This window comes from Musca domestica, unplaced genomic scaffold (assembly GCF_030504385.1).
Source record: "Musca domestica strain aabys unplaced genomic scaffold, Musca_domestica.polishedcontigs.V.1.1 124, whole genome shotgun sequence".
NCBI classification, from domain to species: domain Eukaryota; kingdom Metazoa; phylum Arthropoda; class Insecta; order Diptera; family Muscidae; genus Musca; species Musca domestica.
In genome coordinates, this window is record NW_026712162.1 from 1,440,538 (window position 1) to 1,466,510 (window position 25,973).

Here is a 25,973-nt window from a genome sequence, read left to right on the forward strand (position 1 = left end):
ATATTCTTTATATAATCCACGTTTTTGTTGGTCCTTGAAAAAATATTCTTTATATAATCCACGTTTTTGTTGGTCCTTGAAAAAATATTCTTTAAGCAATCCGTTTCTGTTGGTCCTTGAAAAAATATTCTTTAAATAATCCACGTTTCTGTTGGTCCTTGAAAAAATATTCTTTAAAATATCCACGTTTCTGTTGGTCCTTGAAAAAATATTCTTTAAAATATCCACGTTTCTGTTGGTCCTTGAAAAAATATTCTTTAAAATATCCACGTTTCTGTTGGTCCTTGAAAAAATATTCTTTAAAATATCCACGTTTCTGTTGGTCCTTGAAAAAATATTCTTTAAATAATTCACGTTTCTGTTGGTCCTTGAAAAAATATTCTATAAATAATCCACGTTTCTGTTGGTCCTTGAAAAAATATTCTATAAATAATCCACGTTTCTGTTGGTCCTTGAAAAAAATATTCTTTAAATAATCCACGTTTCTGTTGGTCCTTGAAAAAATATTCTTTAAATAATCCACGTTTCTGTTGGTCCTTGAAAAATTATTCTTAAAAAAGTCCACGTTTCTGTTGATTCTTGAAAAAATATTCTTTAAAATATCCACGTTTCTGTTGGTCCTTGAAAAAAATATTCTTTAAATAATCCACGATTCTGTTGGTCCTTGAAAAAATATTCTTTAAATAATCCACGTTTCTGTTGGTCCTTGAAAAAATATTCTTTAAATAATCCACGTTTCTGTTGGTCCTTGAAAAAATACTCTTTAAATAATCCACGTTTCTGTTGGTCCTTGAAAAAATATTCTTTAAATAATCCACGTTTCTGTTGGTCCTTGAAAAAATACTCTTTAAATAATCCACGTTTCTGTTGGTCCTTGAAAAAATATTCTTTAAATAATCCACGTTTCTGTTTGTCCTTGAAAAAATATTCTTTAAGCAATCCGTTTCTGTTGGTCCTTGAAGAAATATTCTTTATATAATCCACGTTTTTGTTGGTCCTTGAAAAAATATTCTTTATATAATCCACGTTTTTGTTGGTCCTTGAAAAAATATTCTTTAAGCAATCCGTTTCTGTTGGTCCTTGAAAAAATATTCTTTAAATAATCCACGTTTTTGTTGGTCCTTGAAAAAATATTCTTCCACGTTTCTGTTGGTCCTTGAAAAAATATTCTTTAAATAATCCACGTTTCTGTTTGTCCTTAAAAAAATATTCTTTAAATTATCCACGTTTCTGTTTGTCCTTGAAAAAATATTCTCTAAAATATCCACGTTTTTGTTGGTACTTGAAAAAATATTCTTTAAATAATCCACGTTTCTGTTGGTCCTTGAAAAAATATTCTTTAAATAATCCACGTTTCTGTTGGTCCTTGAAAAAATATTCTTTAAAATATCCACGTTTTTGTTGGTACTTGAAAAAATATTCTATAAATAATCCACGTTTCTGTTGGTCCTTGAAAAAATATTCTTTAAATAATCCACGTTTCTGTTGGTCCTTGAAAAAATATTCTCTAAAATATCCACGTTTTTGTTGGTACTTGAAAAAATATTCTTTAAATAATCCACGTTTCTGTTGGTCCTTAAAAAAATATTCTTTAAATAATCCACGTTTCTGTAGGTCCTTGAAAAAAATATTCTTTAAAAAATCCACGTTTATGTTGGTCCTTGAAAAAATATTCTTTAAATAATCCACGTTTCTGTTGGCCCTTGAAAAAATATTCATTAAATAATCCACGTTTCTGTCGGTCCTTGAAAAAATATTCATTAAATAATTCACGTTTCTGTTGGTCCTTGAAAACATATTCATTAAATAATTCACGTTTCTGTTGGTCCTTGAAAAAATACTCTTTAAATAATCCACGTTTCTGTTGGTCCTTGAAAAAATATTCTATAAATAATCCACGTTTCTGTTGGTCCTTGAAAAAATATTCTATAAATAATCCACGTTTCTGTTGGTCCTTGAAAAAATATTCTTTAAATAAACCACGTTTCTGTTGATCCTTGAAAAAATATTCTTTAAATAATCCACGTTTCTGTTGGTCCTTGAAAAAATATTCTTTAAAATATCCACATTTCTTTTGGTCCTTGAAATAATATTGTTTAAAAAAACCACGTTTCTGTTGATCCTTGAAAAAATATTCTTTAAATAATCCAAGTTTCTGTTGGTCCTTGAAAAAATATTCTTTAAATAATCCACGTTTCTGTTGGTCCTTGAAAAAATATTCTTTAAATAATCCACGTTTCTGTTGGTCCTTGAAAAAATATTCTTTAAAATATCCACGTTTTTGTTGGTACTTGAAAAAATATTCTATAAATAATCCACGTTTCTGTTGGTCCTTGAAAAAATATTCTTTAAATAATCCACGTTTCTGTTGGTCCTTGAAAAAATATTCTCTAAAATATCCACGTTTTTGTTGGTACTTGAAAAAATATTCTTTAAATAATCCACGTTTCTGTTGGTCCTTAAAAAAATATTCTTTAAATAATCCACGTTTCTGTAGGTCCTTGAAAAAATATTCTTTAAAAAATCCACGTTTATGTTGGTCCTTGAAAAAATATTCTTTAAATAATCCACGTTTCTGTTGGCCCTTGAAAAAATATTCATTAAATAATCCACGTTTCTGTCGGTCCTTGAAAAAATATTCATTAAATAATTCACGTTTCTGTTGGTCCTTGAAAACATATTCATTAAATAATTCACGTTTCTGTTGGTCCTTGAAAAAATACTCTTTAAATAATCCACGTTTCTGTTGGTCCTTGAAAAAATATTCTATAAATAATCCACGTTTCTGTTGGTCCTTGAAAAAATATTCTATAAATAATCCACGTTTCTGTTGGTCCTTGAAAAAATATTCTTTAAATAATCCACGTTTCTGTTGATCCTTGAAAAAATATTCTTTAAATAATCCACGTTTCTGTTGGTCCTTGAAAAAATATTCTTTAAAATATCCACATTTCTTTTGGTCCTTGAAATAATATTGTTTAAAAAAACCACGTTTCTGTTGATCCTTGAAAAAATATTCTTTAAATAATCCAAGTTTCTGTTGGTCCTTGAAAAAATATTCTTTAAATAATCCACGTTTCTGTTGGTCCTTGAAAAAATATTATTTAAATAATCCACGTTTCTGTTGGTCCCTGAACAAATATTCTTTAAATAATCAACGTTTCTGTTGGTCCTTGAAAAAATACTCTTTAAATAATCCACGTTTCTGTTGGTCCTTGAAAAAATATTCTTTAAATAATCCACGTTTCTGTTGGTCCTTGAAAAAATATTCTTTAAAATATCCACGTTTTTGTTGGTCCTTGAAAATATATTCTATAAATAATCCACGTTTCTGTTGGTCCTTGAAAAAATATTCTTTAAAATATCCTCGTTTCTGTTGGTCCTTGAAAAAATATTCTTTAAAATATCCTCGTTTCTCTTGGTCCTTGAAAAAATATTCATTAAATAATTCACGTTTCTGTTGGTCCTTGAAAAAATATTCTTTAAACGTTTCTGTTGGTCCTTGAAAAAATATTCTTTAAATAATCCACGTTTCTGTTGGTCCTTGAAAAAATACTCTTTAAATAATCCACGTTTCTGTTGGTCCTTGAAAAAATATTCTTTAAACGTTTCTGTTGGTCCTTGAAAAAATACTCTTTAAATAATCCACGTTTCTGTTGGTCCTTGAAAAAATATTCTTTAAATAATCCACGTTTCTGTTGGTCCTTGAAAAAATATTCTTTAAAATATCCACGTTTTTGTTGGTCCTTGAAAATATATTCTATAAATAATCCACGTTTCTGTTGGTCCTTGAAAAAATATTCTTTAAAATATCCTCGTTTCTGTTGGTCCTTGAAAAAAATATTCTTTAAATAATCCACGTTCCTGTTGGTCCTTGAAAAAATATTCTTTAAATAGTCCAAGTTTCTGTTGGTCCTTGAAAAAATATTCTTTAAATAATCCAAGTTTCTGTTGGTCCTTGAAAAAATATTCTTTAAATAATCCACGTTTCTGTTGGTCCTTGAAAAATTATTCTATAAATAATCCACGTTTCTGTTGGTCCTTGAAAAAATATTCTATAAATAATCCACGTTTCTGTTGGTCCTTGAAAAAATATTTTTTAAATAATCCACGTTTCTGTTGGTCCTTGAAAAAATATTCTTTAAATAATTCACGTTTCTGTTGGTCCTTGAAAAAATATTCTTAAAAAAGTCCACGTTTCTGTTGATTCTTGAAAAAATATTCTTTAAAATATCCACGTTTCTGTTGGTCCTTGAAAAAAATATTCTTTAAATAATCCACGTTTCTGTTGGTCCTTGAAAAAATATTCTTTAAATAATCCACGTTTCTGTTGGTCCTTGAAAAAATACTCTTTAAATAATCCACGTTTCTTTTGGTCCTTGAAAAAATATTCTTTAAATAATCCACGTTTCTGTTGGTCCTTGAAAAAATACTCTTTAAATAATCCACGTTTCTGTTGGTCCTTGAAAAATATTCTTTAAATAATCCACGTTTCTGTTGGTCCTTGAAAAAATATTCTTTAAATAATCCACGTTTCTGTTTGTCCTTGAAAAAATATTCTTTAAGCAATCCGTTTCTGTTGGTCCTTGAAAAAATATTCTTTATATAATCCACGTTTTTGTTGGTCCTTGAAAAAATATTCTTTAAGCAATCCGTTTCTGTTGGCCCTTGAAAAAATATTCTTTAAATAATCCACGTTTTTGTTGGTCCTTGAAAAAATATTCTTTAAATAATCCACGTTTCTGTTGGTCCTTGAAAAAATATTCTTTAAATAATCCACGTTTCTGTTCGTCCTTAAAAAAATATTCTTTAAATTATCCACGTTTCTGTTTGTCCTTGAAAAAATATTCTTTAAATAATCCACTTTTCTGTTGGTCCTTGAAAAAATATTCTTTAAATAATCCACGTTTCTGTTGGTCCTTGAAAAAATATTCTCTAAAATATCCACGTTTTTGTTGGTACTTGAAAAAATATTCTTTAAATAATCCACGTTTCTGTTGGTCCTTGAAAAAATATTCTTTAAATAATCCACGTTTCTGTTGGTCCTTGAAAAAATATTCTTTAAATAATCCACGTTTCTGTTGGTCCTTGAAAAAATATTCTTTAAAATATCCACGTTTCAGTTGGTCCTTGAAAAAAATATTCTTTAAATAATCCACGTTTCTGTCCATGAAAAATACTTTTTAAAAGCCCGCAACTATGGACCATTTCGTCCTTGATTTTTTTTTTTTTTTTTTTTTGTTGACTCGAAAACGTATTTGAAAAAATTCTTTCTTTGTCGCAATATAACAATGTTCCAAGAACTCTCTAACATCACAACAGTGAAAAAAACCTTCCCCCATTGTAAAACAATTTCCTATTGATTACATTTCTGTCTAAGCTGTTATCCTTTTGTTGCCATGCCAATATCCTCCCTCCTCCGTATTATTGATTCTTATGGTAAAAATATTATTACACTTTCTACATAAATACCAATACACAAAGTATGCAGACAAACAAAGCAGGCATTTATATTTTACGGAGAAAAGAAAATTTAATAAAAAATGCTGTTACGCAGCAAACAACAACAAGTAAGCTAACCCTACCCTTTCCTTAATGTCCCGCCTCTTCGATTCGATATCCATATTCACATATTTTTGCATAACAAGCACTTTGCAACTTTTGGATAATTTCATTTGTTTGTAATTTAGTTACTTGTTGTTAGTGTTTTCGTTAGCCTGGCAAGGAATTGTTCAGAGGCATCATTCATTCGTACATGGGCTTTTGGAGGATATGCAATGCCATGAAATATGCCACCATCCATTTACCCGATCATCTATTTACCTACCAGTCATACCTGTGGGAATTTATTAATCGCAAAATTTTCCCAACAACACCAACAATATTCATGGAAATTCATTCATAATGTTACATAATTTAATTTAGCTGTTCCCTTGTTTTTGTCATTTAATATTGCAGCCGCCAAGAAGTTATGAAAACTAAAGGGCCAACTCGAGCGGAGTTACAAAAAAAAACCAAACTGCCTGTGTAGTTTGGAAAAATTGCCACTCTTACAGAGGTTAATTAAAAAGTTTTTTTGTTATTTCCACGGCTCTCTTGTTATGGCAACAATATTATTCATAATTAAATGTAGGGAAGTTGGACGATGGAAACAAAAAGGAAAACTATTGGTCAGGTCAACTTATTCCTGCAATGGAAAAGCACAGAAAGTTAATGATATGCCTGATAATATGATTAAAAATCGCAAGCCGAATTTTCAAAAAAATATTTTCATTAAACATCAAAGCAATACAATGTGAGGTTATAGAAATTATCTTACAAGATCGTACAGAGGAATAAGCATGGATATTTTGAAATATTTTTTCAAGAACCCCCAAAGAAAGAAATGTTTTGAAGAATATTTTTCTCAAGAGCTTCAACAGGACGTGAAATGTTTAGGAATCACTCTTAAGTATTTCATTTTTTAAAGGATTCGTTATCCCAGGGTCGAAACATTTGGATTTCTCAGGAATATTATAGCAAGGACCTCCACAAACCGTCGATTCTTTAAAAAAAATTTATTGACCTCTTGGAAACGTGGACTCTGGAACAAGAAAGAACATGTTTCTCTACGAACCATATGAACCACAAATCGTGGACCAACAGACCAATAAGCGTGGATTATTTAAACATATTTTTTCGAGACCAACAGACCAATAAGCGTGGATTTTTTTTAATATATTTTTTTTAAAGGACCAACAGACCAATAAGCTCTGATTTTTTAAGTATATTTTTTCAAGGTCCAACAGACCAATAAGCGTGGATTTTTCAAATATATTTTTTCAAGAACCAACACACCAAAATGCGTCGAATTTTTAAACATATTTTTTAAAGACCAACAGACCAATAAGCGTGGATTTTTTAAACATATTTTTTAAAGGACCAACAGACCAATAAGCGTGGATTTTTCAAATATATTTTTTAAAGGACCAACAGACCAATAAGCGTGGATTTTTCAAATATATTTTTTCAAGGACCAACAGATCAATAAGCGAGGATTTTTAAACATATTTTTGCAAGGACCAACAGCGTGGATTTTTTAAGAAAGTTTTTTCAAGGACCAACAGACTAATAATCGTGCATTTTTAAATATATATTTTAAAGGACCACCAGACCAATAAGCGTGGATTTTTAAACATACTTTTTAAAGGACCAACAGACCAATAAGCGTGGATTTTTTTTAATATATTTTTTTTAAAGGACCAACAGACCAATAAGCTCTGATTTTTTAAGTATATTTTTTCAAGGTCCAACAGACCAATAAGCGTGGATTTTTCAAATATATTTTTTCAAGAACCAACACACCAATTTGCGTCGAATTTTTAAACATATTTTTTAAAGACCAACAGACCAATAAGCGTGGATTTTTTAAACATATTTTTTAAAGGACCAACAGACCAATAAGCGTGGATTTTTCAAATATATTTTTTAAAGGACCAACAGACCAATAAGCGTGGATTTTTCAAATATATTTTTTCAAGGACCAACAGGTCAATAAGCGTGGATTTTTAAACATATTTTTGCAAGGACCAACAGCGTGGATTTTTTAAGAAAGTTTTTTCAAGGACCAACAGACTAATAATCGTGCATTTTTAAATATATATTTTAAAGGACCACCAGACCAATAAGCGTGGATTTTTTAAATATATTTTTTAAGGACCAACAGACCAATAAGCGTGGATTTTTAAACATATTTTTGCAAGGACCAACAGCGTGGATTTTTTAAGAAAGTTTTTTCAAGGACCAACAGACTAATAATCGTGCATTTTTAAATATATATTTTAAAGGACCACCAGACCAATAAGCGTGGATTTTTTAAATATATTTTTTAAGGACCAACAGACCAATAAGCGTGGATTTTTCAAATATATTTTTTAAAGGACCAACAGACCAATAAGCGTGGATTTTTCAAATATATTTTTTCAAGGACCAACAGGTCAATAAGCCTGGATTTTTAAACATATTTTTGCAAGGACCAACAGCGTGGATTTTTTAAGAAAGTTTTTTCAAGGACCAACAGACTAATAATCGTGCATTTTTAAATATATATTTTAAAGGACCACCAGACCAATAAGCGCGGATTTTTTAAATATATTTTTTAAGGACCAACTGGTCATGAAGCATGTATTTTTAAACATATTTTTTCGACAGACTGACATTTTTATTTTGGTAATCCCATTTTCCATCTTTTGATAATACACCTACTTCTCAGTATGAAAAAATTTAAATTTTATCGGTTTTACATTTCGCCTCTAACTTTTTTGTTGTCATGAATTATTTATTAAAACTTTGCACGCATACATTTGTCAACGTTGCGTATACGTGATTAATGTGGATTTGTTGCTGTGTATAAGCAATGTTATTCATACGCACCTGTCAACCGTTGATATAGCTCTACCCACATATTCTGAACATTATCGTAGACGAAGATGCTTGTTTCTTCTGCTTTTCGGAATTATCATATTAACTGATGGAATTTTTCTCATTTAGACCTCAACCTAAGATATCAAAAAGTATTCATTATATCTTTCTGATTCATCTGGGATTTGCACATTGTCTAATTTAGCATTGTTAATGAAGGAATTCGTGGAAACAATTATCTAGGGCGGCATATGGGGCTCGAATATAACTTGTTGATCTTTGAAAAAAAAAATCTACGCTTATTGGACTGTTTGTTGTTGAAAAAATATTCTTAAAAAATCCACGCTTATTGGTCTGTTTTTTGTTGAAAAAATATGTTTAAAAAATCCACGCTTATTGGTCTGTTTGTTGTTGAAAAAATATTCTTAAAAAATCCACGCTTATTGGTCTGTTGGTCCTTGAAAAAATATTCTTAAAAAATCCACGCTTATTGGTCTGTTTGTTGTTGAAAAAATATTCTTGAAAAATCCACGCATATTGGTCTTTTGGTCCCAGAAAAATATTGTTTAAAAATGCACGCTTATTGATCTGTTGGTCCCTGAAAAAATATTCTTTACAAATCCACGCTTATTTGGCCTGTAGGCCCTTGAAAACGTATTCTTTAAAAATCCATGCTTATTTGGTCTGTTGGTCCTTGAAAAAATATTCTTTAAAAATCCACGAACATTGGTCTGTTGGTCCTTGAAAAAATATTCTTTAAAAATCCACGAACATTGGTCTGTTGGTCCTTGAAAAAATATGTTTAAAAATCGACGAACATGAGTCTGTTGGTCCTTGAAAACATATACATTAAAAATCCACGCACATTGGTCTGTTAGTCCTTGAAAAAATATTCTTTAAAAATCGATGAACATTGGTCTGTTGGACCATGAAAAATTATTCTTTAAAAATCCACGCACATTGGTCTGTTGTTCCTTGAAAAAATATACTTTAAAAATCCACGAACAATGGTCTGTTGGTCCTTGAAAAAATATACTTTAAAAATCCACGCACATTGGTCTGTTGGTCCTTGAAAAAATATTCTTTAAAAATCCACGAACAATGGTCTGTTGGTCCTTGAAAAAATATTCTTTAAAAATCTACGAACAATGGTCTGTTAGTCCTTGAAAAAATATTCTTTAAAAATCTACGAACAATGGTCTGTTAGTCCTTGAAAAAATATTCTTTAAAAATCTACGAACAATGGTCTGTTAGTCCTTGAAAAAATATACTTTAAAAATCCACGCACATTGGTCTGATGGTCCTTGAAAAAATATTTTTTAAAAATCCACGATTGTGGCTCTGCTGTGGTTTGAAAAAATATCCTTTGAAAATTAGAGATTTGGACATTGAAAACTATTCTTTAAATATGCAGGTTTATAGGTCTGTTGGTCCTTGCACAAATATTCTCTAAAAATCTACGATTATGACTCCGTTGTTTTTGGAAATTAGTGATTTGGTCGTTAAAATATATAATTGGTCCTTGAACAATATCTCCTTAAAAATCGACTGGTTTTGGTATGTGATCCTGATTTGGTCCTTAAAAAATCAATTTTTATGGATCGGTTGTTGCGTTATAATTTTGTCTTAACAAAATCGACGTGTAATTTAGCTAGTCCCTCTTTCCCTCCCTTTCCGCAAAAGTCGTCCTCTATTAAGTAACATATATGCCTTTGTATAATATATTCCCATTTTAAACAGACGTTTTCCATTGGATTATTTATGGTATGTGTATGCATAAAAACCACACACACACACCTACATACACAGAATATTTATATTTGCTCATCCGTCCATTCATCCATTCATTTCTGTTTAGTTACTGTTTTGTAAATAACATATCCAGATATTACTTCCATTTAACTGTCTTTCTTTCTTCCTCTCTGTCTGTCTGTCTGCCTGGCTGGCTGTTTGTCTTCCAGCTTTCTGTCTTTTTGTTTGGCCGCATTTATCTGACGTATTATCCAGACAAAAGTAATGTAACAGCCATACTTACTATTTATGAATTTTTCCCATGTTTTTTCCTCGCTCGCCTCTCGGGTTTTCTCCACTCTTTGTCTCGCCTATTTCCATTCATTTGATGCCACTTGAATTGGTATTTGTTGATGTTGTTGCTTTTGTTTGTCTGGAAAATAGCTTTTGAATGGAAACAGAACAAAAACGACATTGAAATGGAACGGAAATATGATTCTGAGGTTTTGTGAGGATTTTCAGGGGCTTGAATGGCCTTAAGGTGTCGCTTCTCTATGAATAGATGAATACTGAGCTTTAAAGACTATTTAGATTTATTTTGGAATTTAAGCTGCTAGGGATATCTTAAAAAGATTTAAATATTGAATTACATTTGAAAACACCATTTCAAAGTGATTTTTCAAGAAATTTAGATTTAAAAAAAAAATTAAAAATTAAAATTTTTTGAAACTATTTTGACCGATCGTTAGGGCCATTTACGTGGATTTAAAAAATTAGTCTTTAAATTGCATTTCAAAGGACCTTCAAACTTATATTCCTGGATTTTTAATAACTTTTCTAAGTCACTTCATAGTTTTTTTTTTTATTTAGGGATCTTCTGACCTTTAAACGTGGATTTTTTACAAATATTTTTTCAAGGACTTTCTGACAATTAAAAGTTGATTTTTTTTATTTTTCAAGGACCTATAAAGGTTTTTAAATATTTTTCCAAGGTCTACAGTAAAACTTTCTAGAATATTTTTTCACCCAACCTTCAGACATTTATAAACGGACTTTTTTGAAAAAATTCTTGAACAACCTTCAGATCCATAAACTAGTATCTTTTTTAAATATATACTAAAGGACGTTCTGATCTTTAAATATGGATTTTTTAAAAATATTTTTTCAAGACGTACTTTCTGCAATTTTTTAGAGACCATCAGAACCAGAACACGTATAAAAAAATTGAGCCACTATCAGAGCCTTAAAATTTCATTTTTTCAATATATTTTTCGAGCCACTATTTCAGGGATAAATGTAGACTTTTTTTAATATTTTTTTTTCAAGGATAATCTGACGAATAAACGTGAATATTTTCAATATTTTTTAAGGATCATTTGACCGATAAATCTGGATTTTTTAAAGATTATTTCAAGGATCATTTGACCAAACATCGTGGAATTTTCAAGAATATTTTATCAAGGACTATAAATCGATAAGCGTGGACTTTTCAAGAATATTTTATGAAGGACTATCTTTAAAGGTCCTCCTTTTAAATATTTTTTTCAAGGATCATCTGACCAATAAATGTGGATATTTTCAATATTTTTTAAGGATCATTTGACCGATAAATGTGGATTTTTTAAAGATTATTTTAAGGATCATTTGACCAAAAAGCGCGGAATTTTCAAGAATATTTTATCAAGGACTATAGACCAATAAGCGTGGATTTTCTAAGAATATTTTATTAAGGACTAAAGACACATAAGCCTGGCCTTTTCAAGAATATTTTATCAAGGACTTTTCAAAAATATTTTATCAAGGACTAAAGAACAATATGCGTGGACTTTTCAAGGATATTTTATCAAGGACTATTTTTTAAAGGACCTTCTGACCTACAAAAGCAAACTTTTAAAGATATTTCAGCAAATACATTCACGGGCCTCATGTCCTGCAGGATGAGATGAAAAAACTGCAACCAACTTCAGACTGCTGTCATTTCTAAGCCACTCGTCGGACCGCCCTTATTCCAGTGACAGCTCATTATTATAAAAAAGTATTTTGGTGAGGATTTTCCACAAAAAAAAATTATTCGTGATGGAATTCAAGCATGATAGTGTGATTTCTTTACATTTGGCTGGAAAACCACAAGTTGCTGTCGGTAGAGCACTCCAGCATTTAAATGTGAATAAATCTTTTGTGTCTCGTACCATCGCTCCGTACCGGTATACTGGTAGCGTAGCCCGACGTCAAGGAAGTGGACGGAAGAAAACAGCAACATCAGCAGAAATGGTTCGAAAAGTAAAGAACGACTTGATAGAAACCCGCGTCGCAGTGGGCGAAAAATGGCTCTGAAATGAACATATCGCAATATTCCATTCGGCAACTATTGAAAAATGAGCTAGGGGTAAAGCCATTCAAATTCCAAAATGTGCAAGAACTTACACTGCAACAGACTCGAGTCTATTTATGCTAAAAAGAGCTAAAGAGTTGCTTCGGCTGGCCGAATTTGGGTTTCTCAGATGAGAAAACATTCGTTGTCCAGCATTTTGTAAACAAACAAAATGGTCGTGTTTACTTGCCAAAGAGGTCAGCTGAATATGTGCACCTTCGGTTGGCCAATATAACCAATTGAGCGACGGCCATGGTGATGGCGTGGGCCGCCATAACAGCCGATGGTCGCTCTCCGCTCGTATTAGTCGACCGTGTCATCAGAATAAATGCCGAATATAATCGGGAAAATATTCTGGAGGGTGTATTAAAGCCTTAGGCATACATAAATTTTGTCCGCAGACCTTGGACATTCCAACAGGACTCAGCAAGCGCCACCCAAGAATGGTTACAAAATAAGGTTCCTCGCTTCATTTCCAGCGCACAATCGCCACCAAAATTTCCGGATACCAATTCGTTGGACTATTGTGTCTGGAGTATTTTGGGAAGCAAGGCTGGCACAAAAAATTACAAAATGTCGATCACCTCAAGCAAGCGCTTCGCCGGAACGGGCCAAAATACCACAGAGCAACATTCGGGCTGCCTGTGACGGTTTTATAGGTCGTTTGAAGGCCATAATTCGTGCCAAGGGTGACCAATTCGAACAAATCTAAGCTTATTCTAAAATTTGATGCTATTTCCGAAATTTTTTACTTTCATTCAATAAAATTAAAAAAAATGTAAAAATTAATATGACCCTTAAAAGACTTATTTTATTATTTTGACCTATTAACTTAAATTTCAATTTCTCTTTTTGCTTTCTTTGCTGCTCCCCACTTGAAACCAATGTAATTTAATGAATGCTATTCTCCCCCTCCATATCTACCCTAGCAGACAAATTTGTCCCAACAGTAATAACATCGTAACAAAAATTGAATGCCTGGCATCTCTTCATTAGCAAATAATCTGCCAGCAAAAAATTGGAATAATACAGTAAATCATTTCTTCTGAGAACGAACTACATATTTCCATTTCTCGCAGCACTTCATATGTGGCTTGTGTTTATGGTTTCACATTTTGTCTTAATTTATTTGAAGTAAATTTAACATTTTATGGGATCATAACCCCCTCGAGTTGGGTGGGTGGGTGTGCGTGTTTGTGCATTTTATGACCCTATGGCAAATAATTCAGTATTTGCTGCTGTGTTCCTAGAAGAACACACAACATTAACTATTTCTCTGTTTTATGACCTTCGTCCTTGTATGTGGGACATGGGTATTCCTCCTCTCAGTCTTGCCTTTGTTTTATATGTGTGGTTTTTCATCTTATTTGATGCTATTTTCATTTATCTTTTGATTTTATGAGAAAAAATTTCCATGATTTTGACATTATGACAGATGAGGTTTTTTCTGTTTCTGTTTCTATTTTGTTGTTGTTGTTGTTATTGTCTGTGAATTTATTTGTCTGGGTCCTTTGTTAAAACATTCATTATTTTTATTTGAAAAATAAGTTGTTATGACACTTATGTCATGTTGGATGTGTAATTGTCTAGGTGGTAATATATTAATTGAAATTAGGAATATACGAATATCTAAGATTTACTGAAAAAATTAAGATTATGATCCTTATAGGTCCTTACAAATTGTGTTTCAATCTCAAGAAGACTCTCAAAAAGGCCAGAAGGTCCTAGTGAAATATAAAAATATAAAACGTATTAAAAAATCCACGCTTATTGGTTTGTTGGTCTTTGAAAAATTACACGTATATACATGTATATTGGGATGTTTGTCCTTGAAAAAATATATTTAAAAAATACACGTATATTGGTCTGTTCGTCCTTGAAAAAATATGTTTAAAAAATCCACGCTTATTGGTCTGGTGGTCCTTGAAAAAATGTGTTTTAAAAATCAATTGGTCCTTGAAAAAATATGTTTAAAAAATCCACGCTTATTGGTCTGGTGGTCCTTGAAAAAATGTGTTTTAAAAATCAATTGGTCCTTGAAAAAATATGTTTAAAAAATCCACGCTTATTGGTCTGGTGGTCCTTGAAAAAATGTGTTTTAAAAATCAATTGGTCCTTGAAAAAATATGTTTAAAAAATCCACGCTTATTGGTCTGGTGGTCCTTGAAAAAATGTGTTTTAAAAATCAATTGGTCCTTGAAAAAATATGTTTAAAAAATCCACGCTTATTGGTCTGGTGGTCCTTGAAAAAATGTGTTTTAAAAATCAATTGGTCCTTGAAAAAAATATGTTAAAAAAATCCTTGAAAAAAATATGTTTAAGAAATCCACGCTTATTGGTCTGTTGGTCCTTGAAAAAATATGTTTAAAAAATCCACGCTTATTGGTCTGTTGGTCCTTGAAAAAATATGTTTAAAAAATCCACGCTTATTGGTCTGTTGGTCCTTGAAAAAATATGTTTAAAAAATCCACGCTTATTGGTCTGTTGGTCCTTGAAAAAATATGTTTAAAAAATCCACGCTTATTGGTCTGTTGGTCCTTGAAAAAATATGTTTAAGAAATCCACGCTTATTGGTCTGTTGGTCCTTGAAAAAATATGTTTAAAAAATCCACGCTTATTGGTCTGTTGGTCCTTGAAAAAATATGTTTAAAAAATCCACGCTTATTGGTCTGTTGGTCCTTGAAAAAATATGTTTAAAAAATCCACGCTTATTGGTCTGTTGGTCCTTGAAAAAATATGTTTAAAAATCCACGCTTATTGGTCTGTTGGTCCTTGAAAAAATATGTTTAAAAAATCCACGCTTATTGGTCTGTTGGTCCTTGAAAAAATATGTTTAAGAAATCCACGCTTATTGGTCTGTTGGTCCTTGAAAAAATATGTTTAAAAAATCCACGCTTATTGGTCTGTTGGTCCTTGAAAAAATATGTTTAAAAAATCCACGCTTATTGGTCTGTTGGTCCTTGAAAAAATATGTTTAAAAAATCCACGCTTATTGGTCTGTTGGTCCTTGAAAAAATATGTTTAAAAAATCCACGCTTATTGGTCTGTTGGTCCTTGAAAAAAATATGTTAAAAAAATCCTTGAAAAAAATATGTTTAAGAAATCCACGCTTATTGGTCTGTTGGTCCTTGAAAAAATATGTTTAAAAAATCCACGCTTATTGGTCTGTTGGTCCTTGAAAAAATATGTTTAAAAAATCCACGCTTATTGGTCTGTTGGTCCTTGAAAAAATATGTTTAAAAAATCCACGCTTATTGGTCTGTTGGTCCTTGAAAAAATATGTTTAAAAAATCCACGCTTATTGGTCTGTTGGTCCTTGAAAAAATATGTTTAAAAAATCCACGCTTATTGGTCTGTTGGTCCTTGAAAAAATATGTTTAAAAAATCCACGCTTATTGGTCTGTTGGTCCTTGAAAAAATATGTTTAAAAAATCCACGCTTATTGGTCTGTTGGTCCTTGAAAAAATATGTTTAAAAAATCCACGCTTATTGGTCTGTTGGTCCTTGAAAAAATATGTTTAAAAAATCCACGCTTATTGGTCTGTTGGTCCTTGAAAAAATATGTTTAAAAAATCCACGCTTATTGGTCTGTTGGTCCTTGAAAAAATATGTTTAAAAAATCCACGCTTATTGGTCTGTTGGTCCTTGAAAAAATATGTTTAAAAATCCACGCTTATTGGTCTGTTGGTCCTTGAAAAATATGTTTAAAAAATCCACGCTTATTGGTCTGTTGGTCCTTGAAAAAATATGTTTAAAAAATCCACGCTTATTGGTCTGTTGGTCCTTGAAAAAATATGTTTAAAAAATCCACGCTTATTGGTCTGTTGGTCCTTGAAAAAATATGTTTAAAAATCCACGCTTATTGGTCTGTTGGTCCTTGAAAAAATATGTTTAAAAAATCCACGCTTATTGGTCTGTTGGTCCTTGAAAAAATATGTTTAAAAAATCCACGCTTATTGGTCTGTTGGTCCTTGAAAAAATATGTTTAAAAAATCCACGCTTATTGGTCTGTTGGTCCTTGAAAAAATATGTTTAAAAAATCCACGCTTATTGGTCTGTTGGTCCTTGAAAAAATATGTTTAAAAAATCCACGCTTATTGGTCTGTTGGTCCTTGAAAAATATGTTTAAAAATCCACGCTTATTGGTCTGTTGGTCCTTGAAAAAATATGTTTAAAAATCCACGCTTATTGGTCTGTTGGTCCTTGAAAAAATATGTTTAAAAAATCCACGCTTATTGGTCTGTTGGTCCTTGAAAAAATATGTTTAAAAAATCCACGCTTATTGGTCTGTTGGTCCTTGAAAAAATATGTTTAAAAAATCCACGCTTATTGGTCTGTTGGTCCTTGAAAAAATATGTTTAAAAATCCACGCTTATTGGTCTGTTGGTCCTTGAAAAAATATGTTTAAAAAATCCACGCTTATTGGTCTGTTGGTCCTTGAAAAAATATGTTTAAAAAATCCACGCTTATTGGTCTGTTGGTCCTTGAAAAAATATGTTTAAAAAATCCACGCTTATTGGTCTGTTGGTCCTTGAAAAAATATGTTTAAAAAATCCACGCTTATTGGTCTGTTGGTCCTTGAAAAAATATGTTTAAAAAATCCACGCTTATTGGTCTGTTGGTCCTTGAAAAAATATGTTTAAAAAATCCACGCTTATTGGTCTGTTGGTCCTTGAAAAACTATGTTTAAAAAATCCACGCTTATTGGTCTGTTGGTCCTTGAAAAAAATATGTTTAAAAAATCCACGCTTATTGGTCTGTTGGTCCTTGAAAAAAATATGTTTAAAAAATCCACGCTTATTGGTCTGTTGGTCCTTGAAAAAATATGTTTAAAAAATCCACTCTTATTGGTCTGTTGGTCCTTGAAAAAATATGTTTAAAAAATCCAGGCTTATTGGTCTGTTGGTCCTTGAAAAATATGTTTAAAAAAACCACGCTTATTGGTCTGTTGGTCCTTGAAAAAATATATTTAAAATTACACGCTTATTGGTCTATTGGTCCTTGAAAAAATATGTTTAAAAAATCCACGCTTATTGGTCTGTTGGTCCTTGAAAAAATATATTTAAAATTACACGCTTATTGGTCTATTGGTCCTTGAAAAAATATGTTTAAAAAATCCACGCTTATTGGTCTGTTGGTCCTTGAAAAAATATGTTTAAAAAATCCACGCTTATTGGTCTGTTGGTCCTTGAAAAATTATGTTTAAAAATCCAGGCTTATTGGTCTGTTGATCCTCGAAAAAAAAAATGTTTAAAAAATCCACGCTTATTGGTCTGTTGGTCCTTCAAAAAATATGTTTAAAAAATCCACGCTTATTGGTCTGTTGGTCCTTGAAAAATGTTTAAAAAATCCAAGCTTATTGGTCTGTTAGTCCTTGAAAAATTACGTTTAAAAATCCAGGCTTATTGGTCTGTAGGTCCTTGAAAAAAATATGTTTAAAAAATCCACGTTTATCGGTCTGTTGGTCCTTGAAAAAATATGTTTAAAAATCCACGCTTATTGGTCTGTTGGTCCTTGAAAAAATATGTTTAAAAAATCCACGCTTATTGGTCTGTTGGTCCTTGAAAAAATATGTTTAAAAAATCCACGCTTATTGGTCTGTTGGTCCTTGAAAAAATATGTTTAAAAATCCACTCTTATTGGTCTGTTGGTCCTTGAAAAATATGTTTAAAAAAAAACGAGGAAAAATAACAAAAAATTGGTCTACATTGTATATATTTATATGTCCTTCCCTGCCGACCATAACCTTCCACTTCTTATTTCTTGTTATTCTGCATTTACTCCCTGGAGCTATTTCATAGGTAGTGGTGGTGACATCATCTTCCACCCAAATCTGTGGAATAATTGTTAAAGAAAATATAATATCTGATGATTGCCAGTCATTGTGTCGCAATTCGTCCTGCATCTACATACCAACAAAATATACATACATACATACCTCCTACATGGTCGAGCGTTTGGTGTTGATATGAATAAATAAATGAATTATGACAGGAACGAATGAATGAATGGATGAATGTATGAATAAATAAACAGCGGATGAATGATGTTGATGATGACAATGCTACCGGTGTGACGAAGCCGATGGTGATGACGATGCTGCTAACGATGCTAACAATGCTGTTCTGCTCCTACTGCCAAATGGTATACAGGAGTATGTGTGTGTGTGTGCGAATTTATGCGCTGTTATTTCCAAGTATTTAAATTACCGATAGTTTGTCAATGTCAATTGCAGGATATGTGACGACATCCTCAACGAGGTCATATCTTTAGCAACCAACACACTCTCAAGTGTCTATGCTAAGCATTTTACTAAAGTAAATTTGTTTATTTCTTGTCTATTTGACACCATTTTTCTTAAGATTTTAAATTTGTGAGGGGAAAATATAATTGAATTTATATATAATAAATAAAATAAAAATATTGAAAAATAAAAAACGTAAATACAAATGAAAGATAAATACCATCAAATTTGTATATTACAATGGAAGTTATTGACTGGACCCCAGATATACTGTTAGCCCGAATCAAAAGCTGGATAAAAAGTTTAAAATCAGATTTAAACTAAGCGGTCCAGAAAATTAGTATCACTTTGGAGCTAAGTCGACAATATTCTTCTTAAATATAAAAAGTATCTAGATACCATAGCAAACGGGGGAATACTGAGATTCACATATCACAACATAAGGAAAGGACAAAAGCCTCTAGCCACGGATGGAAATAACATTTGTTACAAAAAGCTAAATGTATTGTCAAATTAGCGAAAAGATGCAAAAATCCACGATTGTTTAAAAGAAAGAACTTTAAAATCCATGACTTTTTACAGGAACCGCTTGAAAAGTCTTTGAAAAATCGGTCAATTCGATAATTCCTTCCTAAAAAAAATCCACTATTTTTCATGACGTCTATCAAAATATTTTTAGATAAATAATAGATTTAGGTCAGACGGTCCTTAAAAAATTTTGCTTGTAAGACATATTTTTATGAAATCTTAGATTTTTGATCCATACCCTCAACATTTGACCATAATTTTTTGGGGGCTGTACAGGGTGAGATGAAAAAACTGCAACCAACTTCAGACTGTGGTTATTTCTAAGCCACTCGTCCGACAGCTGTTAAAATTATTCCAGTGACAGCTCATTATATTGTATGCATATACAAAAGCTTTTGGGTGAGAACTTTCCAGAAAAAAAGTTATTCGTGATGGAATTCAAGCGTCGTGATAGTGTGATTCTTTATATTTGGCTGGAAACCCACAAGTGGCTATAGTTAGAGCACTCCAGCATTTAAATGTCAATAAATCTTTTGTGTCTCGTAGCACCGACCTCAAGGAAGTGGATGGTAGAAAACAGCACTGATGCTGCTGTAAAAAGTAAAAAAGCGACTTGATCGAAACCCGAGTCACAGTGGCCGAAAATGGCTCGTGAGCTGAACATATCGCAATATTCCATTCGGCAAATATTGAAAAATGAGCTTAGGGTAAAGCCATTGAAATTCCAAAAAGTGCAAGAACTCACACCGCAACAGAAAGAAAATAGACTCTAAAGAGCTAAAGAGTTTCTTCGCTTGGCCGGTAGTGGTGAACTGCCGAATTTGGTTTTCTCCGATGGGAAAACATTCGTTGTCCAGCAGTTTGTAAACAAATAAAATGATCGTGTTTACTTGCCAAAGAGGGTAGCTGAAAATGTGCACCTTCGATTGACCACCAGAACTCAAGCGCCGGCCATGCTGATGGTGTGGGCCGCCATAACAGCCGATGGTCGCTCTCCGCTCGTATTAATCAACCGTGGCATCAGAATAAATGCCGAATATTATCGCGAAAATATTCTGGAGGGTGTATTAAAGCCTTGGGCAGGCAAAAATTTTGGACGCAGACCATAAACATTCCAATACGACTCAGCACCATCGCACGAGTTACGTAATTGTTCAGTTATGCCCTTCACTGTATATATTGTTTTACTTTCTTTATTTTCATTCTTTATAAATTATTCTTTATTCCTTTCCTTTTAAATTGAATTCCGATCTCTCTCATCCATAACCCTTAGTTTTAAGAAATTATGTTATAAATATTGTTGTAAATCTTAGAGTTAAGTCAGTCGTATGTAAGAAGTTAAAGCGAAGTGTCGCAAATATTAAATAATAAAATGAATTGAACTAATGTGTGTTTTTCTATTTTCTTAACTGCCGCAGTCTACATAACGAATCTACCTTAATAAAACCACAAAAAAAATATTAATAAACTAAAGTTTATTATAACATGAGATAAAATAAATAAAATTGCAACAATCAAATTAAATACGAATATGTGACTTAAAAAAAAATTAAAAACAGAATATTCTAATTTAAAATTTGTTGAATTCACTAATTGTCAAAAAAAAATGTGTTGTGAAAAAAAAACATCAGTAACAAAAAAATAATCAATTGAACGTTCAAGGTCATTCAAGGACATAAATTGCAGTTGCTTCAGACAACTAAAATATGAAAAAGACAAGAAATTGCCACCAAGTGAAGTAAAAAAAAAAAAAAAAAAAAAAAAAAAAAAAGACAGACAACAGTCAAGTAAATCAAAACAGTAACCAAATAAAGCAACAAATTCATTGAGTAAAAGGGCTACGTGACTTTAATCACATAAACGAAGAAGAAAAAAAAATAAATAAATTGAGAGCCAATAAAAAATATAATTTTACTCTCAGAGAAAATTTAAGTGAATCAAAATGGCCCAATTATCACTCTCAATGAATGACATACTAAAAGACGCTCAGCGAATTCATGAATACAGGGGAGACGAGACTTATGCTCTCACTTCCTTTTTAAGAGAGGTGGATACAATATTTTCTCTTATTCAGCATAATGCCGAAGCGAAAGAGTACATCTACCAAAGAGTTGTATTAAATAAAATTCAGGGAGAGGCTCTTCATGTTTTACGGACCTTGGGCCCAAATCCGAGTTGGGATGAGACAAAAGAGGCATTAATCAGCAACTTCGGAATCCACGAATCGTACCACCAATTATATCAACATGCATTTGAAGCAAAAAACGTTTGTATCATTAACTATTATAAACAACTAAGAGAAATATTATGTAAATTAAACGAAAAATATGAATACGACAAAGAGAAACCTGTAGAATTTAGTCCCTTATATGTAGAGAAAATAATTTTAAAAACATTTTTAAATAATATTGATTTAAATCTTGCATCTGTAGTAATTAACAGAAATATTGATAAATTAAGGGATGCATTTAATTTGTTGGAACGCGAAGGTTTGATTAGATTAGGAAAAGAGAAAAAAATTGTTGATCAGCCAAAAGGGGACAATAATTACGATTATAATTCCTTCAAAAGAAATAGTAATAGGTTATATGTTAATAGTAATCATAACAATGGAAATAATAGAAATATAAATGTTAATTCAAGCCAAACAAGATCATTTAATAGTAACCAATATTCAAGAAACTATCAACGCAACGGCTCTAATGTTCATCGATCTTTTGGAAATGTAAATAACAGTTCAATACCTAATGTAAATAGTGAAATGGAAGTAGACCATATTCAGTTCAGCCAAAATGCTAATTCAAACGAGGAAGAACAAGTAAATTTTCTTACAACTGCCTCAAAAAGGCACTTCCAATGATTTATCTTACTATTGGAGAAAACAAAATTAAAGCACTTATTGACACCGGCTCAACTACTTCCATTATGAACGAAACAAAACTTCCAAAATTTAAAAGAATTCCACTTTCTAAGAAAATATCCTTTACGTCATTAAATGGTAGTATGGAAATTACTCACGAAATTATTACGGACCTACCCATAGAATTTAGTGAAAAGGCAACAATGTCTTGGAAGCTAACAAAATTTTTTAATAAGGATTTTGATGCAATTTTAGGTCAGAACATATTGAAGCCTCTCGGAGCTATAATTGACATGGAAAGAGATACATTGACCATTAATAATATTACGCTAAATTTTATCAGAATTTGTCCATATGAAGCTGATGAGATTCACCAAATCGAGACATTAGATTTTGAAAACACAGTTTTAGATCATTTATTCAAAAATTTGAATCATGAAGAATCTTTAGCTTTAGAAGACATTTTATGTTCATTTAACGATTTGGTGTATCAAGAAGGCGATATGCTGGGAAATACACCCATTATCGAACATGAGATTAAAACCATCTCCGATAAGCCTGTATATACCAAAATTTACAGATACCCACACATATACGAGCAAGAAATTTGTAATCAGATAAAAGAAATGCTTGAAGGTGGTATAATAACTGAGAGCAATTCTCCTTATAACAGTCCTCTTTGGATTGTTCCGAAGAAAATAGATCACTCAGGAAAACAAAGATTCAGGATTGTCATTGATTATAGGAGACTCAATGATTTAACGGTTGATGACAAATTCCCAATCCCTAACATTGATACAATACTGGATAAACTTGGTCGTTCGCAATATTTTACTACAATAGATTTGGCTAAGGGGTTTCACCAGATTATGGTAAAAGAGTGTGATAGACCTAAAACGGCTTTTTCAACACCTTACGGACACTACGAATTCGTCCGAATGCCATTTGGGTTGAAAAATGCCCCTGCCACGTTTCAACGGCTGATTAACCAAGTTCTTCGTGAGTTTATTAATAAGATATGTGTCGTATATCTCGACGATATACTTATATTTTCGTCCAGTCTTCAAGAGCATATGACAAGTATTAGAATGATTTTAAGTGCTTTGAGAAAAGTAAATCTAAAAATTCAGATCAATAAATGCTCGTTTTTTGCAAAGCAAACTTTATACTTAGGCCACTTGCTGACAACAGAAGGAGTTAAACCTAATCCAGAAAAAATCGATACAATTCTAAACTTAAAATTACCTCATACTATAAAAGGTATAAAATCATTTTTGGGTATAACAGGATATTACCGTAAATTTATAAGAGATTACGCAAAAGTGGCATATCCAATGATTAAATACCTACAAAAAGACGTTCGATTAAATGTTAATGATCCAAACTTTATAAATTCATTTGAAAAATTAAAAAGAATCTTGACAGAAGACCCAGTATTAAAATATCCTGACTTTCACAAACCTTTCCAATTAACAACTGATGCTAGCGATATCGCAGTTGGTGCCGTTTTACAACAAAATGGACATCCAATATGCTACGCCAGCAGGACACTTAGTAAACATGAACGTAATTACTCAGCCACAGAAAAAGAACTTCTAGCAATAGTTTGGGCAACTAGCTATTTTCGTCCTTATCTGTACGGCATTAAATTCGATATACTTTCAGACCATCAACCATTGAAATGGTTACTTGTAAAATCTCAGACAAAGGAATTGAGCCCACGACTATATCGCTGGATAATGAAATTAAGTGAGTTTAATATTAATATTGGGTACATCAGAGGAAGAGATAATACGGTTGCTGATTTCTTAAGCAGACTTAATAACGATTCCGGGCAAATTAACCATTTCAGCGATTCCAATGGATCATTATACAATAATGGTGATGATGATTTGGAAACCATCCATTCGCAGTTGGAAGGCGATAATGATTATATAAATATCCTGGATACGGTAGTTAATAGGTTTAAAGTACAAATTATTTTGACAAATGATAAATATAAAGAAACTGATGAAGTACATGGCAATAAAAAGATTTTCATAAATTCAGAAGATTTAAATGCTACTGTGGATAAAATACTAATGGACAATATAAAAAAAGGAATAGTTGGAATTTTTACAGAACTTAGTGATAAAAAGTACTATATTTTACAAAAAAAGATAACAGACCTATTTCAGGGCAACTCTTCCGTTAAATTTGTTCGGTGTGCATATATGGCACAAGATATGAAAAATGAAGACGAGACATATCAACAAATACATTACTATCACAAAAATGAGACTGGACATACCGGTATAAATGAAAATTATGAGGGTTTAAAACGAAAAATATATTTTCCCAACTTGAAATTTTTAATCCAAAAATATGTTAATAATTGTGATATTTGCAGTAGGGTAAAATTCGATCGAAATCCCATAAAAGCTAAATTTCAAAATACGGAAACTCCAACCGACATTAGACAAATTATCCATATGGACATATATATAAATTCAAAATGCAGTTTTTTGACATTTTTCGACCGTTTTTCGAAGTTTGCAACAGCTTATTATTTAGAAGACAGGACTAACCAAACGGTCATAGAAAAAATTCGTCTATATAAATCACAAATGGGATACTTCAGTAAACTAATCACAGACAATGAATTTAAAAGCATAAATATAAGAGATTATTTTAGAGAGGAGAATATAGAACTGCACTTAGTCAAATCTAACAACCATACCGGAAACTCTGATATAGAAAGATTCCACAATACTCTTACAGAAAAAATTAGAATGTTGTATATTGAACAAAAGTCTTTATCTATTAAAGAGAAAGTAAGTAAAGCCGTGGAATTTTATAATAACAGTTACCATTCAGTCATTAAGGAAAAACCATTCGATGTTGAATTTGGAGCTTGCAATAAAACAAAGGTCTATGAAAGAGCCATTGCTATAAAAGAACATGTAATAAATAAAAGAAATATGAATAGAGAAAATTATACAGAACATAGAGACAAAGGTTACATTAAAAATTATAAATCTGTAAGGCATAAAGATGAGCCTAAATTTCGATTAAATGATCTTCAAAATGTGCATAAATCCAATATAAAAAGAAAAACGAAATATAAAGATGAATATGATATCAAATGCCTTAACTCTTAATATATTTAATTAACATTTGACACTAGTATATATTTTATTATTAGTTTGTATAGTAAGTTATTCTTAATGTCTTAAACAAAATTAACAACAATGTGGACATTGTCCTGATTTAAACGAAGGGGAAGTTACGTAATTGTTCAGTTATGCCCTTCACTGTATATATTGTTTTACTTTCTTTATTTTCATTCTTTATAAATTATTCTTTATTCCTTTCCTTTTAAATTGAATTCCGATCTCTCTCATCCATAACCCTTAGTTTTAAGAAATTATGTTATAAATATTGTTGTAAATCTTAGAGTTAAGTCAGTCGTATGTAAGAAGTTAAAGCGAAGTGTCGCAAATATTAAATAATAAAATGAATTGAACTAATGTGTGTTTTTCTATTTTCTTAACTCACGCGCACTCAGAAGAATAGTTACAAAATGAGGTTCCTCCTTCATTTCCAGCGCACAATGGCCACCAAAATCTCCGGACACCAATCCGTTGGACTATTGTGTCTGGAGTATTTTGGAATGCAAGGTTGGCACTAAAAAATACCAAAGTGTCGACCACCTCAAGCAAGCGCTTCGAAGGGAATGGGCCAAAATACCGCAGAGCAACATTCGGGCAGCGTGTGACGGTTTCAATGGCCGTTTGAAGGCCACAATTAGTGCCAAAGGTGACCAATTTGAACAAATCTAAACTTATTCTAAAATTTGA

The 25,973-nt window shown here is 31.5% G+C and overlaps 1 protein-coding gene across 1 annotated transcript in view; it reads right to left on the minus strand.

Annotated features, from left to right (window-relative positions):
* Positions 1-25,973, minus strand: part of LOC101901355 (uncharacterized) — an 80,305-nt gene that overhangs the window by 34,649 nt on the left and 19,683 nt on the right. The window lies entirely within an intron of this gene.